Consider the following 15,342-nt stretch of genomic DNA (forward strand, 5'->3'; position numbering starts at 1 on the left):
TAAAATTCACATTATTTTATGTACATTACAAAAATACTTCCTTAGCACTTAGAATTTTTATTTTAAATTTAGCGGAGGCACTGCTTAAGGCTTATTTTGAAAGATTACTTATCTTCTGTCACCATTGTGCATTCATTAAAAAAAAAGAAAACATCTTCATACTCATTCACAAGTGCTTCTGAATCACTTTTCAAGTGAAAGCTGCTGTCTGTATTTTTCCATACAATATTGTCCTCTGTGATTTCACTTACATGTGGAATCTAAAAAACAAAATAAATGAACAAACAAACAGAAAACAGACTCATAGATACAGAGAACATTTTGATGGTTACCAGATAAGGGGATTGGATGGATGGGTGAAAGGGGGGAGGGCAATAAGTACAAATTGCCAGTTATAAAAATAGTCACAGAGATGTAAAGTACAGCACAAGGAATATAGTCAATCATATTGTAATAACTATGTATGGTGTTAGGTGGAAACTAGACTTATCAGTGGGATCACTTTGTGAGGTATATAAATGTCTAAAGCATTATGCTCTATACCTGAAACTAATATAAGTGTAATTGAAAATTTTTTAAATTAATTTTTAAAAAAGCATTGATAATACTGCCTTTCCCAGAAGGAGGGCCCATTATGGTCTCTGGGATTTCTTTTTCCAAACTGCTGACGTTCACTTGGCAAACTTTGGTGCCATAGCTTTCTTACTCTTGCTACAGGTGTCCATGGACAGTTTCAGACAAGTGCATACAGGCAGCGACAGCTATGTCGGGACTCAGGCCTGGCCGACAGCAATTGTCAGCTGCATCCTGACTTCAGAGCTACTAAAACATGAAAATATATGTATCTCCAAACGTGAAAAATAGTAACACAAAAACAAAACTATAATCTCACATATGGAATACAGGTGCAAACATTCTAGGTAAGGTATTAGCAACCAGAATCCTGCAATGGATCAAAAACAATGACCAAACACCAATTCTCAGGAGCAGTTGGACAATTAACAGGAAGAGAAATTGAGTGAAGATAGTCAAATCATGACTAGAATAGTGCTGGTATCACTATTTTAGAAAAACAGTACTTGACCAGGGGCCCAGAGACCCGAGTTACAATCCTAGTTCAATCTTTTAGTACCCTGTGACTTGGACCAGTACATGTCACTCCTGCGTCTCAGTGTCCTCAAGGAAAAGGAGGACATAGACAACGTCCTTTACAGCTCTGATATCCTGGGGTCTAGTATGCGTCTATGGCAGTGGCTCATCCACTAAGAATCCAGCCCAGGTTTTGTACAGGACTTTGCACAAATCAAACCTTGGGTTACTCAGGTAGAAAACTGGTCACACTGCCCAATAAATCTGTCTGCTCTTTAATTTCACACAACAGTGTGGAGTCTAATCACAACTCGAATGGAAATTTTAAAATTACCAGGTTCCCCTCCCCACCTTACTCCAGACAAATATGCATGTCTTGGCTCCCTTCTGAACCTCCCCCCCCCCCCATAAAAGCCCCAGGAGGCCTCCTGTGCTGTAGCCTTCAGAGAGAGTCACAAGACAAGGCATTAAACTTGTTTTTACTGCCACCACAGAGCTTTCTCACACACTCACTCCATATTCTTCCCGCAGCTCTATTCTTCCCTTGATACTTTTATTTAAAATGAAGTTACATACACAAGGTCTGACAATTAAGTTTGCAAACATTGCAACGATGTTGTTAACCTTTTTTCATATCAGAGGGATTATTCACTACGAATTTGTACCAACTAGGCAAACAGTTAACCAAGTTTACTATTTGGAAGTGCTGAAAAGGCTGCGTGAAAAAGTTAGACGACCTGAACTTTTCGTTAACAATTCATGGCTCTTGCATCACGACAATGCACCAGCTCACACAGCACTGTCTGTGAGGGAGTTTTTAGCCAGTAAACAAATAACTGTATTGGAACACCCTCCCTACTCACCTGATCTGGCCCCCAGTGACTTCTTTCTTTACGGGAAGTGAAAGGAAATATTGAAAGGAAGACATTTTGATGACATTCAAGGGTAATATAATGACAGCTCTGATGGCCATTCCAGAAAAAGAGTTCCAAAATTGCTTTGAAGGGTGGACAAGGCGCTGTCATCGGTGCACAGCTTCCCAAGGGGAGTACTTTGAAGGTGACCGTAGTGATATTCAGCAGTGAGGTATGTAGCACTTTTTCTAGGATGAGCTCGTGAACTTAATTGTCCGACCTCATATTTACTTGTTTATTGTGGAAAAATATACATAGCATAAAAATTACCATTTTAACCATTTTTAAGTGTACAGTTGAGTAGCATTACGTACATTCACATTGTTGCACAAACTACTTCTTTACTGATTTTGATTTGTATCCTTTTGCTATAATAAAACTGTCATTGTAAGTGTAGCACTTTCTTGAATCCTGTCATTCTAGAATATCATATTATCAAACCTGAGAGAACAGTGGGAACCCCTGAATTTGTAGTCAGCGGGTTAAAAAGTGGCCTGGAAATCCCAGAACTTGCAGCTGGTGTCTGAGTGAGGGCAGTCTTGTGGAGAACTGTGCCCTTAACCTGTGAAGTGTGGCCTAACTCTGGATAGTTGGCATCAACACTCATTATAGCGAGGGAGAATCTCTACGCAGAAGTTGGAATTGTGAGGTGTAGTCACCCCTACCCTTAGAGAGAATCCATGACAAAAAGAGTTAAGAAAATGTTCATCTATGTTCATTACTAAATAATCAAACAGCCTTGCAGCTTAGCAAATAGGTGGCTTCCACCTAAAATGTCCTTTCCTATCTTTTCTCTAAAGACTTGACCCAATGGGCTACTTCTACAGGTCAAGGGAGAGAATAGTAGGTTCATCAGAGACCATAAATATTCAACTTTTTGTCCCACTCTGAAAACCTACAACAGTGTTTCCCTATGATGATAGATACTCAAAGTAGTAGTAGTTAGTAGTAGTAGTAATTTAATGAAATTCAGCAAGATCCACATATGGTAGCCAAAGGGCTTGAGAATTATTCATCTTAAGGGTTAAAAGAGACCTGGCCAAAACAATGAAGGCTGAAAGGAGATGTGAGAAAAGTTTATGAAATCTTGAAAGGTGTGGATGAGGTAACCAGAGAGTGCTTACTCTCCATTAAATTGTACAGTATTTAAATCATAAAGCAGAAAATTTTAACACAGGCAGTATACACAGTCGGTAATGGGCTGAGACAATCTATTATTCAATGAAATAGTGCAAGTTGAAAATCAAAAGGGTTTAGAGAAAACTCAAGAGGGACTAACCAAAATAGATAATTTCTTAAGGAAAAATAAATATTTAGGGGATTTATCATAACTTTCTGAGTTTACGAGGTAGCGCCGAAGGTTCACATAATACGTGCTTAGGTTTCACTCCAAAAGCAGAGCCCTCAGCTGGGTGGATAATGGAGATGACTCAGTCTCGCCTCCGAAAGCGAAGGGGAGACCCATTATATCAGATCCTGCTTAGGACTCAGGCTCATTCAGCTGTCCAGTCATGCGGCAACTCTTTCTCCTGCCCTCAGATGTCAGTTTATACACCTCAAAAGAAATCATTTCAGTCTTCCCTATTGGGTCCCTAACAAACTTCCATTTCTACTGGCACTCTCGCATACTCTGGTGGGAAGGGATACTGTACGAGTTTTGACAATTTGTCATTATTTATTGAGGAGTCCAGCTCCAGGCCAAAATCCTATGTGCAATATCTCAGACTCAATCATAAGAAATTACAAAGCTTTGCCTGGCAAAGACATCATGGGGAAAAGCTACCCTTTCCATACCAGACTTGATGTACTGCCAACGCAGTGCAATTTCCTGGAGGGAGTTAGTCAAGAACTTAGCTCCCCTTCTCCCCACCCCAACTGGCCATGCTCATACACATACCTACATTCTTAGGTATGAGATATGCCTCCATTCAGATCCCTCCTTACTGGGGGCATTGGCTGAGGCACTGCTCTACTTTCACTCAGTACGTTTCCACTACTAACCCTTCCCTCTCTCTCCCTCCCTCAGGCCCACAAGTCCATAAAGAGGCAAGATCGTTTTGTTCAGGGCTTCTTGACAGTGGAGATAATTTCCCCTGTATGTACTGCATTCACCTGAAAAGTTTTCAAAATGTGTACATTAACAACCTAAATGCCCAGCAATAAGGATTGTGAAAATAAATTTTGGTGTATCTATGATATAATAATATGTAGATATTTAAAATGATAATGGAGAGAAATGACAAGATGCTTATTATAGCCGGTTCAAAGCAGTAAGGATTCTGTATTTGCATTCATGTAAAAAAAAAGTATGTAGACAGAAGTTACCAATGGTTACCTCCACAACATTACCAATGGTTATCTCTGGGTGGGGAGGTTAGGCATGTTTGATTTTCTTGCCTATCTGTATTTTCTGATCTAGGATGACCATGTATTATTTCTGTAGTAAGAAAAAACCATGAAAGGTATTATGTTTAATGTGCATACTCCTTGAATGAGCAATTCTATATCTAGAAATTCATCTTAAAATTTTAAGCATGCATGCAAAGATTTAGCTAAAATAATGTTTATTGAAACGTTGTTTATAATAGTAAAATTATAGAAATAATTCAATTTCTAGTGTTAGGAGATTGAGAAAATAAATTGTAATACTTTCATAGATTATAATTTTAGGTAGCTATTTTAAATATTTAACCTAAAAAGAGGTTCATAATATATTAATAGGTTTAAAAATAAAAGGCAGGTTACAAAACAGTGTATTTCCAATATCCTTTGATCCAAAAACTCAACTTCTAGGAAATACTAGCACAAAGAAACAAGTATAAATGTCTCGATTGTGTCATTTCAGTGAAAAATTAGAAGCTACACTAATGTTATCAATGGAGAATGCTAAAAAAAAACAAAACAATAATGGCACAATCATATAGACTACTAAGCAACTGTTTAAAAATAAGAAATAAATTCCTATGAGCTAGCATGATAAATTTCATGATATATTCTTAAGACATACCTGTATGAAGGGATTGTAAAATACATCCTAAATTTTACATTTCTATATTGTTTCAATAGCTTTACAATAAGCATCTATAACTTTCATAAACAGAAAAAAGGTTTCAAGAAACATATTTAGTATGATATATGTGTATGTGGGGATATAATATGCATAGCAAAAAGTCTGGAAAAATATTTATCAAAATGTTAAAAGTGGTTATTTTTGGGTGGCGAGATTACAGCTGATTTTTATTGTTATTTTTGTTATTCAATATTCTTTGTGACTCTTATGGTAAATATATTATTTTATAATAAGAAAAATTAAAACTGCTTAAATTTTAAGACTTTCATTTCATTCCTAATAATCCCAAATGCCCTCCCCAGGGCTTGCCCAGAGCTCCTAGGTTCCTCCTAGGTAGTGGAGCTTAGTTAAAAGCATAAAGGCAAAGAAGCCCATTCACAAAAGACCACATATTTTATGATTCTATTTCTGTGGGAGCCCAGAATAGGGAAATCTACATCTAGAGAAAGCAAATTAGTGGTTGCTTAGGGCTAAAGGGATGAGGACTATGGGGGTTCCTTTTTATTTTCACTTACATATTTTCTTTATGCCATTCTATGTTGGAGAATAGATACTATAGTGGTTTAATAGAATTTTATTTATTTATTTATTTATGAATGTATGCATGTGTATTTATTTTATTAATTTCAGGTGTACAAAGCAATGTAATAGACATTTACACCCCTCACAAAATGATAACCAACCCCTCCCCCCCAGTCTACTACCCCTCTGACATCGCATATAGCTGTTACAAAAGATTTTTAGATGTCAGAAAGCTCCACAACTATCAGAGCCATGCTATTTTATTATTCCCATTTTCGAGATGAAGAAACAAGTCAGAGAACAAGGAGGGAGTGTTGGTCACGCAGCTCTCAAGTAGAGACAAGACTCCTGTCTGCCTTCACAGTCCACACCCTTTCTGCACCTTTAGTTGTGTCGGAAACCATCTAGAAAGGATCTTTCCTCCCAGGGGCCTGTTTATGATACTTCCTCTTCTAAAAAATAAATTGTGGTAAAATACACATAACACAATTGACTAATTTAACCATTATTAAGTGCACAGTTCTGTAGCTTTAAGCACATTCACGTTTTTGTGCAACCATCACCACCATCCCTCTCCAGAATTTTTCATCATCATCCTAAAGTGACAAGTCATTAAAAAATAACTCCCCATTTTCCCCTCTCCTCCTCCCAACCCCTGGCCACCACCATTCTACTTCTATCGCTATGAATTTGACTCTGGGTATCTCATATAAGTAGAATCATACAGTATTTGTCATTTTGTGACTGGCTTATTTTACTTCGCATAATGTTTTCAAGGTTGATCCATGTTGTAGCATGCGTCATATTTTCCTTTTTAAGGCTGAATAATATTCCATTGTGGGTATAAACCATATTTTGTTTATCCATTCATCCAGTGATGGACACTTTGGTTCCTTCCACCTTTTACCTGTTGTGAATTATGCTGATATGAACACAAGTATACAAATACCTGTTCGAGCTCCTGCTTTCAATACTTTAGGGTATATATACAAGATATAAATTGTTTGATTACATATAATTCTACATTTCATGCTCACCAGCTGGGGTTTCTTTTTGAGGAAATAAAAATCACTCTAAAATTGACCGTGGTGACGCTTGCAGATATCTGTGAATGTACTAAAAACTACTGAACTGTAAAGGTTAAATGGGTGAATTGTATATGCTACTTGCATAAATAAGCCTAGTTTTTTAAAAAGAAAGAAAGACATTTGCCTAAAAGCACTGCAGGCTGACCCCTTCTCAACTTTCATCCCCAAGAAGGTCTGGACGACCAGCAAGCTTCCCAACCTCAAAGGACTGGCAGTTTGCGTCAACTGTGTTGGATTCTGGACATCTAGTTTCGGGGAGTCTGGTGCTCATTAAAACTCTCCCTCTGGCCACAGTGCATTAAACATTTGGTGACGAAAGTGGGTTGGAGAATGTCTATTTTATTAATTTAATTATTCTTAATATAATGTTTACTTCTGTTTCCCACAGGTGTTCCCCTCTGTATCTTGTTCCTGCCTGTCCCATGGAACTCGCTGTCTGGCAAGAGAGGCCTAGGAGGCAGATTCCCTGCTAAGACTCATAATGGCAACACTTTCCAGTGGCCTCCCATCGTCCCCGAAAGCACCAACAAAAGATGTCTCTTACCTTTTAAAGGCTTGCTGGGGGTTGGAAACGTAACCTTAGAGTCATTTAGGTGCATGACTGTAACATGAAAAAGAAAAACAATAATCTACTAATTAGTGTGACTCAGCCCCTCTGGTTCATAAAGACCACTGTCCACACATGTAAGGACCAGAAATCTTCCCACTCACTTTATAAGAAAGTATTTAATTTGTGTTCCTGAAACAGTTCTTCCCCATTGTGTTATTGGAATTCTGGAGCACAGGCCACTTCTCATTCAAAGATGACGCTGTTGCTGCTTTTATTTCTTGGGATGGATTCCTCACATTGACAGCACCTTTAAGTGTTCCAGGCAGGCTCCTCGTGTTCAAGTGAATATTCACTTTCATCTCTAAGAGTTTCTTTCTTCATTTGGAAAAGGAGAAAATTAAAGTAGATTATCTCTAAAGTCTTTGACAGTTTTGATATTCTGTAATTATATACTGAGTAAATTAGAAAGGAAAGTATTTATTTAAGGGACATTTTCCTTCTGTTAAGGAGTTTAGCCTCTACAAGGACTCTTTTTTCCTACCCAGGGCCACTGAGGTGGAACCATTAGGCTCTACTACCTCCGATTAGGCCAGAAACCAAGCAACCACACAATCTAGTTCCAGCCCACCTGTTGTGTCATCTCCCATTGCGCTCCTATCAGATCCCTCCAGTTCTAAGCATGGACCGGCTTGCCTTGATCCTTGCCTCCAAGCTTATGCTCACACTATTTCCTCTTCCTGGAATATCTTCCCTGTCCCTGCCCTTTGAAATCCTCCCCTTCTTGGACAAGGTCAAGTTCCCTTTTCTCTGTGATCATTTCTCTATATGGTCCTTAAGAGCAGAAACCATCACTTGTTTCCATATTCTCAGCTTCTGTCATAAAACCTTAAGCCAGAAAATGATTTCAAAATAGTTGATAATATCCTCATTTGAATTATTGGAAATGTCCTCTCTCCACTACAAAACAAATTTCTTGAGGGCAGGGACCACGTACATAGTTCTTTAACTTCCTCACTGTTCCTAGCAATATATTGCACACAATGAACACCAAAAAACTGTAGTTTGAGAATGAGAATCATATCCCTATTGCCTCTGAGTTCTGAACACAGAAACATCAATCCAGGAATCGGACAATAATCTAAATACCAGCTTTTTACGGTAACACTAGATTGGAGAACACAGCCTGTATTAGAGGTTAAACCAAGGTTCATACTCCTTCTTCCCAAATTGAACGCAACCGTGCAAGCCCAGGCAGAACATGCACAACCACAGGCCATCTATAGAAGCAGGGTCTGCTCCAGCTAGTCTACCATACGAAGAAGGGAGGAATGCACATCTCCTGCGGGTAGCATCATTCCAAAAGAAAGCCCAGGAGGGACACGACCAAAGGCATGCAACGATCCTTTTTCTAAAACAATAATATAACCATTCTACCTTCCACAAGAAACAAGTGGGAGGTAAAAGTAAAAAGGATTGCAGCTTTCTCCCAAACATTTCTGAGAAGGCAGAAACACTACGCTTTGGACCAAAGTAAGAAAACAGGGGAGAGGTTGGTACCCCCTGTACTGGATACATTTTTGTTGAATAATAACAAAAGACATCGCTTCTCGGCCTTTTGGCTAAGATCAAGTATAATAACAAAAGAACGAATGCCATTCTGAGAACAGTCCATTGTTAGAATGTACCATTCACAAACTACCCGCAGCCTTCTAGGCACCAGGAGAAGTTGGAGCCAGTCTTTGGAGGTCAATTTGAGGCCACGGAGGCAGCATCTCAGTTATCTAAGGTGGGTGCTGAGGCTCAATGTCTGATGCTACTAGTTGGTTAAAGAGGGTGTGGCCTTGGGATTGTAGTGGCTTTCAGGGCAATTTCCAATTAAAAATTCTAGAGTCTTATTTTAAATTCCAAGTGGAACAAAATGAACAAGATGAGGAGCCAAAAGGACTCTTCTACGTACTGTTTATAAAGAGCATACAAGTTCTGACAAGTAAGTTCGCAAACTTGTTGCAATGATGTTGCTAACATTTTTTATATCAGAGGGATTATTCATTGTGAATTTGTACCAACTGGACAAACAGCTAACCAAGTTTACTATGTAGAAGTGCTGAAAATGCTGCGTGAAAAAGTTAGACTACCTGAACTTTTCCCCAACAATTCATGGCTCTGGCATCACGACAATGCACCAGCTCACACAGCACTGTCTGTGAGAGAGTTTTTAGCCAGTAAACAAATAACTGTATTGGAACACCCTCCCTACTCACCTGATCTGACCCTCAATGACTTCTTTCTTTACGGGAAGTAAAAGGAAATATCGAAAGGAAGACATTTTGATGACATTCAGGACATCAAGGGTAATATGACGACAGCTCTGATGGCCATTCCAGAAAAAGAGTTCCAAAACTGCTTTGAAAGGTGGACTAGGTGCTGGCATCGGTGCATAGCTTCCCAAGAGGAGTACTTCGAAGGTGACCGTCGGGATATTCAGCAATGAGGTATGTGGCATTTTTTTCTGGGATGAGTTCATGAACTTAATTGTCCAACCTTCGTACATAGGTAAATATATGACAGTGTAAGTATATTTTTCATTTGTGACTCTTCTTTCAATGTGATTCAAAAGACTGCATATAGCAGTAATTAGTTATAAAACTGTTGATGGGCTTATTATGTATAAATAGTAATATTTATGTGAAAACGATAGCACAAAAGAGGGAGGAGGAAATAGCTCTATATTGAAGCAAAATTTTTGTATGCTATTGAAATTAAATTGGTATTACTTAAAATTAGATTATTGTAAGTTCAGATGTTAATTACAATGCCCAGAGCAACCACTGAGAAAATAACTAAATATGTAAAATTAAAAGCAACAGGGTAGATCTGAAGTTTTCAGTGGCTGGGAGTAAAACAATCATTTACGACACTGCCAACCTAAAATTCAAGATTCAAATTCCTGGGAGAGAAATTTGTCCTAGTGTGGGTCATGCCCCCTATTGTGTTTAAAAGAGTGGGGTTCCAAGACTGGCAGATCTCTAGAACTGTATGGGAGAGACAGCAGGTGGCATTTTCCCAAAGGAAGAGATATGGGGCAGAAAAAAAAAATGATGACCACTAAATGTGTTAACATTTTGTTAACTAGAATTTTGATTCCTCAAAATGATCTATTTAATGTGACTCTGCCAGATAATAATATATAGAAAATTTGTACTATATTATAAACACAAGTATGTTTGAGAATGGGGCAATGTAGATTAATAGGGAATAGGATGGTATGTCAAATTCTAGAACAAGTTGTGAAATACTGAAATAGAAGGTTTCCCAAGGAAATTTGAAACCGCAAAATCTATTTTAGTTTCCTAAGTGCTATGTTGACTCTCATTATAAGGCATGTGAAATTAACTTGATGTCAATCTGAGTAAAATTGTAATTGGTTTAAAAAACGAAGTTGAAAGATAAATGAGAGATTAGGGAAAGTACTTACAACAGATACAGCATACTCAAGGGTTACTATCTATAACATAAAGAAATTTTTACACTTTCAAAAGGAAAAGACCAGTAATTCAAAAAGAAAAATGAACTAAGTATATGAATAAGCAATTTACAGAACAGAACAGAACATCTAAAGGAGAAAAAGAGAAAACATGAGCAGCCTCACTAGTAGTCAGTGAAATACAAATTAAAGGAACAACAAACTACTATTCACTTATCAGAATGGTTAAAATTATGCAGAGCAAACTGTTACAGCCTTTCAGAAAGGCGTCTATTAACATTTTAAATAGACCAATCTCATATCTAGGAATCCATCTTTCAGTAATTAAAGTACCAGGGCATTTGAATACACATATAAGGATATTTACTGAAACATTAATGGCAGTGGCAACTTTTTTAAAGAATCTGAATGCCATGAATAGGGGAAACATTGAATAAAGTTTGGTACATCCAAAACATTAGGCGGCCTCTAAAATAAAAGAATGAATTAGAGCAGTATCAGTTAAATTGGAAGAATGTTTATGACTTATTACTTAATGAGAAACGCAAAAAGCAGAGAAGTGTATTTACTGATTCCTCATTTTGTAAAATAAATAAGAACAAAAATATACGTGTGTGTATATATATATATATATATATATATATGAAGTTATATCAGCATGCTTAACTTTTTAAATAGTTGAGAGTGAGGGGGAGAGAGTAAGAAAAAACTAAAAAGAGAGATCTGAAGAAAATACAGCATACAAGAAACGATTGCATGAGTGCATATATGGATGGATATGTGCATGAAGAGATACGTGAACATATCACCAAAATATTTACAGTGGTTATTTCAGAGTGTGGGGGGTTATTTCCTCCCTTATACTTTGATGTATTTAAATTTTTACAATAAATACACAGTTTAAATACAACCAAGAAATGGTTACATATTTTAAAATGTGTGTGTGGCTAATACTTGCTGTGAGGGATGAAGATGAGTCAGAAACACAGCCTGCCTTGCAGGCCCTGACAGTTAGTGGGAAGACAAGAGGACACAGCCAGCTGTAACCTAAAGCCAAATTTAGTGAGTGTAGTAACAAGCACAGAGTGTTGGGAAAGAGACATTAATTGATCTCACAGATCTGACTAGGAAGATGTGGAAGAAATTCGTCAAAGGAGAAGGTATTTGAGTTGGATCTTGAAGGCTTGGGAGATATTCAACTGGTAAAGATGGGGATAAAGAGAAATCCAGGCTCAGGGACCAGAGTGAGCAAAATAAACAGGGGTATTAGAAAACCAGGGGTGTGTATTCAAAGAACGGCAAGTGGCCTGGCTTAGTATAAATGGAACACAGGTGTTGATTGGACAGAAGCTTGGGAAGAAAGGTCAGCTGCTTCCAAATTGTGTAAGTGGTCGAGAGGGTATTCCAATCGCAGAGGGAAGCTCTGCAGGTGTATGTGTGTAAGGGGTAGGGGCAATGTTTTGTTTGTTTTGCCAGGAGAGTGACATTCTTAGGTCTGTGTTGGGGGTGGGGAGACACAGGAGGCAAGAAAACCAGTTAGGAAACTATTAAAATTATTCAGCCCAAGGTAATCAAAGTATAACAAGAGCAGCAACGTGGGAATGCAGAGGAGGGGGAAAACTCCAGAATCGTTTCTGAGGTAAATAGGGCAGGCCTTGGCAGAAGATGAAAAACCTTCTGTGCCTGGCAACTGAGGGGACGGGGATACTCCAATCTGAGAGAGAACACTGGGATTAGCGGTGGGAACCACATGCAAAGAAAGAGTTTGCAGAATATAGAGGGGATAGTGAGAACAAAGAGCCCACTGAGAAATGCGGAGGGATCAGACCATCACAGAGATCAGAAGAACAACTAACTTCTCAATCTAGAACGACAGAACAGAAGATTTGATTCTGGCTCTGAAGTCAGCTGCCCTAAGATGAACCTACAAGCCTTCTTAACTAGAGTAACTCCCGCGGAGGATTAAATCCATCCCCCTCAGTTCGCGCACATACCAAATTAAAGGGTCTCGCTATACAGCATGAGAGCTCTGGAAAGAGTCTTGGGTAGAACCTCAGACATAACGCGTACTCTCGGGAAATCCAGCTTTTTGCTCACTGCCTTGAGGCCACCCTTGGCTATCCTTCTTACTTCTCATTTTTCTCCTCAGTAGAACCTCTCTGTGAAAAGAATTCTTTGGGGGTAACATCGTGCCTAGGACATCTAAGAATGTCACTACCGTCCTGTTGGGAGTGGGAGCTGGCCCCACCTGTCTTTCCTCCCTTACCCCTTCGCCAGCCAAGGGTTTCCTCAAGGCAGTCGGGAAAATGTGGGGTTTTCCAACCAGCATAAATACGTCTGAGATTTTTAAATAAATGAAAATATGAAAAGTCTAAATAGATTCCCAAGACCCTTTCCAGATCTCTCACCCTGTACCTTCTTCAGGGTGTCTTAAACAAAAAGCTCACACATATTTTTAATGGGTGGGCATCTTGTTTGTGGCTTTTAGCATTCCGGGGCAAAAGTAACGTTCTTGTCTTTCTGATTATAAATAAAGTACAAACTCAACGTAAAGAATTTGGAAAATCCAAAGAGTCTGAAATAAGAATACTAATTGGTAACTTCTCCCCAGAAATAAAAAATGAACATTTGCACAGAATCCCTACAGTCTTGCCACTGGCCTGTTGGGGACCCGAACCTAAGGCTCCCTCCACGGCCCCAGGTCCAGCTCGTGGCGCAGCCGCTGGCCTGAAGCCCGGGAAAGGGCGCCGCAGGGAAGCACCCACCGAGGGAGGGTCGGAGCAGGGCGCCCGGAGGCGGGGCTGCCCCTGGGGACTCCGCGGCGGAGCGAGGAGACAGACGCGCGCGGTGGGAGGAGAGCACGGCGCGTGGGTCCGCGGGCCCCGGAGCGGTCTCCCAGCCGAGCGCCGGGTCCGGGCGCGCCACGCAAGGCTGCGCCAGGACCCGGCCAGAGGCTTCCTACCCCACCGGGCACCGCACGCCCGCGCAGACCGCAGCGGCCGGCGCCCGCGGCCCGCCGCTTCCACGCCCCGCTGCCGGCGCGGCGATGGGCGCGGCTCCCGGCCCTGGCCCTGCCCCTCCGCGTCCCATCCAGTCCCGCGCACCCGCGAGAGACCCAGGCGTCGTGGGCGTCCCGCCTACAGCCGCGGGCTTGGCGATTCTCGGCGGTCGGGGACCTGGTGAGGTGAGCAGCGCGCCCTTGAACTTGTTCCCTATCTGCCTTTCAGGGGAAAGTTCACCCTACCGTGCAAGGGTGGCGGGTAGGGTTGGCTCCTCACCGGAACAGTGAAGTCCTGAATGCAGAAAGTTTCGTTGCGCTCCGGGCTCTCGAACTGTCTTGTTCTGGGCTGAGGAAAGTCGCCCCGGAGCTGCAGCATCCTTGTACCCTGGCAAGCACCCGTTTGCAACTTAGCTCTCAGAAGCGCGGGGCCACTTGTTAGAACTCGGTGTTTGAATGGTGCATATGCAGGTTTACTTGCGCTCCTGCAGAATACCAACCTTGAGATTTTTCTTTAGAATCGAGTTTTGTTGTTAACATTTCAGAATAGAAATATGTGGGGAGAGAAGTCATGACACGATGCCCTCACGCTTCCCTTTGTTGGTTTTCTAGGTAAATGCGTGCACCAGTAATAGGCAAATTATGTCCTCACCTGTACTGAAATGTATTTCCTGGTGTAGTCCTTTAAACCAGGATATGGAAGATAACGTTAGATTATTGCACCCCTACGTGAAAGTGAAAGATGTTCAGGTGGGGATTAAAAGCTGGAAAAAATGTTGATATCGTTGCATTAGGCAGCAAGGCCTGCAAAGGAAAACAAATGTTTCTCCACCAATGGTGAAATGCAGCATAGAAGGTCCCCTTTCAGGGTGCATTGGCGGCCAGGCTTGCAAAACAGTCACTTCTTCCTTGGCTGCAGTTGAAGCAAAGGAGTGTGGAGATAAATAAATGGCTGTGGAAGCGATTGTATAGAGTGTAAGGCAGTTTGAGTCTAAAGCATAAAATGCCTTAGAAGACTTTGCTTGAATTAGGGATCTCTTGGGAGGGGGGCGATGGACCTCTGGTCCCCATTTTGCCAGTCTAATTCCACTTCAGGGCCACTACTGTCTCTGGAGTGCTGCCTGTATGTCCCTTCTCTCTTCTGCCACCAGCCTTTAGCTTCTCTCTGTTCCTCCCGAAAGTCTAGAGTTGAGCCTGGTCAGAGGCAGAGTTATGGTAGCCTGGGGATAGAGAACTTCAAGTCTAGTGAAAGCAGAATTGTGGTCTAGGAGAGACCCAGGGGGTAGGGGGGATGAAGCCACTGACTTCCAGCCTAGAAGGCTCTCTAAAGAGTGGGAGAATAATGATTGAGGGAAAGAAATTCTCTCGGAAGGACCAGAGGTGCTTAACAGTTTTCTTGCTGAGAGTTTTTATATTTTGTTGTTGTTTAACCACAAGGGCATTTCCAGATGGGGTTGGGGGAGGGAGTATGAGGACTTCTCTGAAAAGTGTCCCCCTGACCCCCATTCACATTTTATTCTATTCCCTTAGAAGTTTCCAAAGAGTAATTGGGGGCAGGGGGAGAGAGTAAAGAAGCACAGAGGCTCTGACATGCCATAGAGACCATGGGCAGTGGACAGTCTTGGGC

At 40.7% G+C, this 15,342-nt stretch overlaps 1 protein-coding gene and 1 long non-coding RNA gene across 5 annotated transcripts in view; one reads left to right on the forward strand and one right to left on the reverse strand.

The window, feature by feature from the left end:
* Positions 1-7,409: 7,409 nt before the first annotated feature.
* Positions 7,410-13,670, reverse strand: LOC109446331 (uncharacterized). The gene is made up of 3 exons (XR_012496032.1): positions 13,483-13,670; positions 9,495-9,774; positions 7,410-7,608 (listed from the first exon to the last, which is right to left on the reverse strand). It is a non-coding gene; the product is annotated as an uncharacterized LOC109446331 (long non-coding RNA).
* The window catches only part of GPR156 (G protein-coupled receptor 156), an 89,688-nt gene continuing 83,933 nt past the window's right edge, over positions 9,588-15,342 (forward strand). For 2 of the 4 annotated variants that reach the window (XM_074331477.1, XM_074331459.1), the window contains exon 1: positions 13,559-13,901. The gene's annotated coding sequence lies outside the window, so the exon portion shown is untranslated. Of the gene's footprint in view, positions 9,726-13,556; positions 13,902-15,342 lie in introns of those variants that run through there. The other 2 variants (XM_074331469.1, XM_074331479.1) reach the window with 2 other exon arrangements.

The sequence above is a fragment of the Rhinolophus sinicus genome, linkage group LG01 (assembly GCF_036562045.2).
Source record: "Rhinolophus sinicus isolate RSC01 linkage group LG01, ASM3656204v1, whole genome shotgun sequence".
NCBI classification, from domain to species: Eukaryota; Metazoa; Chordata; class Mammalia; order Chiroptera; family Rhinolophidae; genus Rhinolophus; species Rhinolophus sinicus.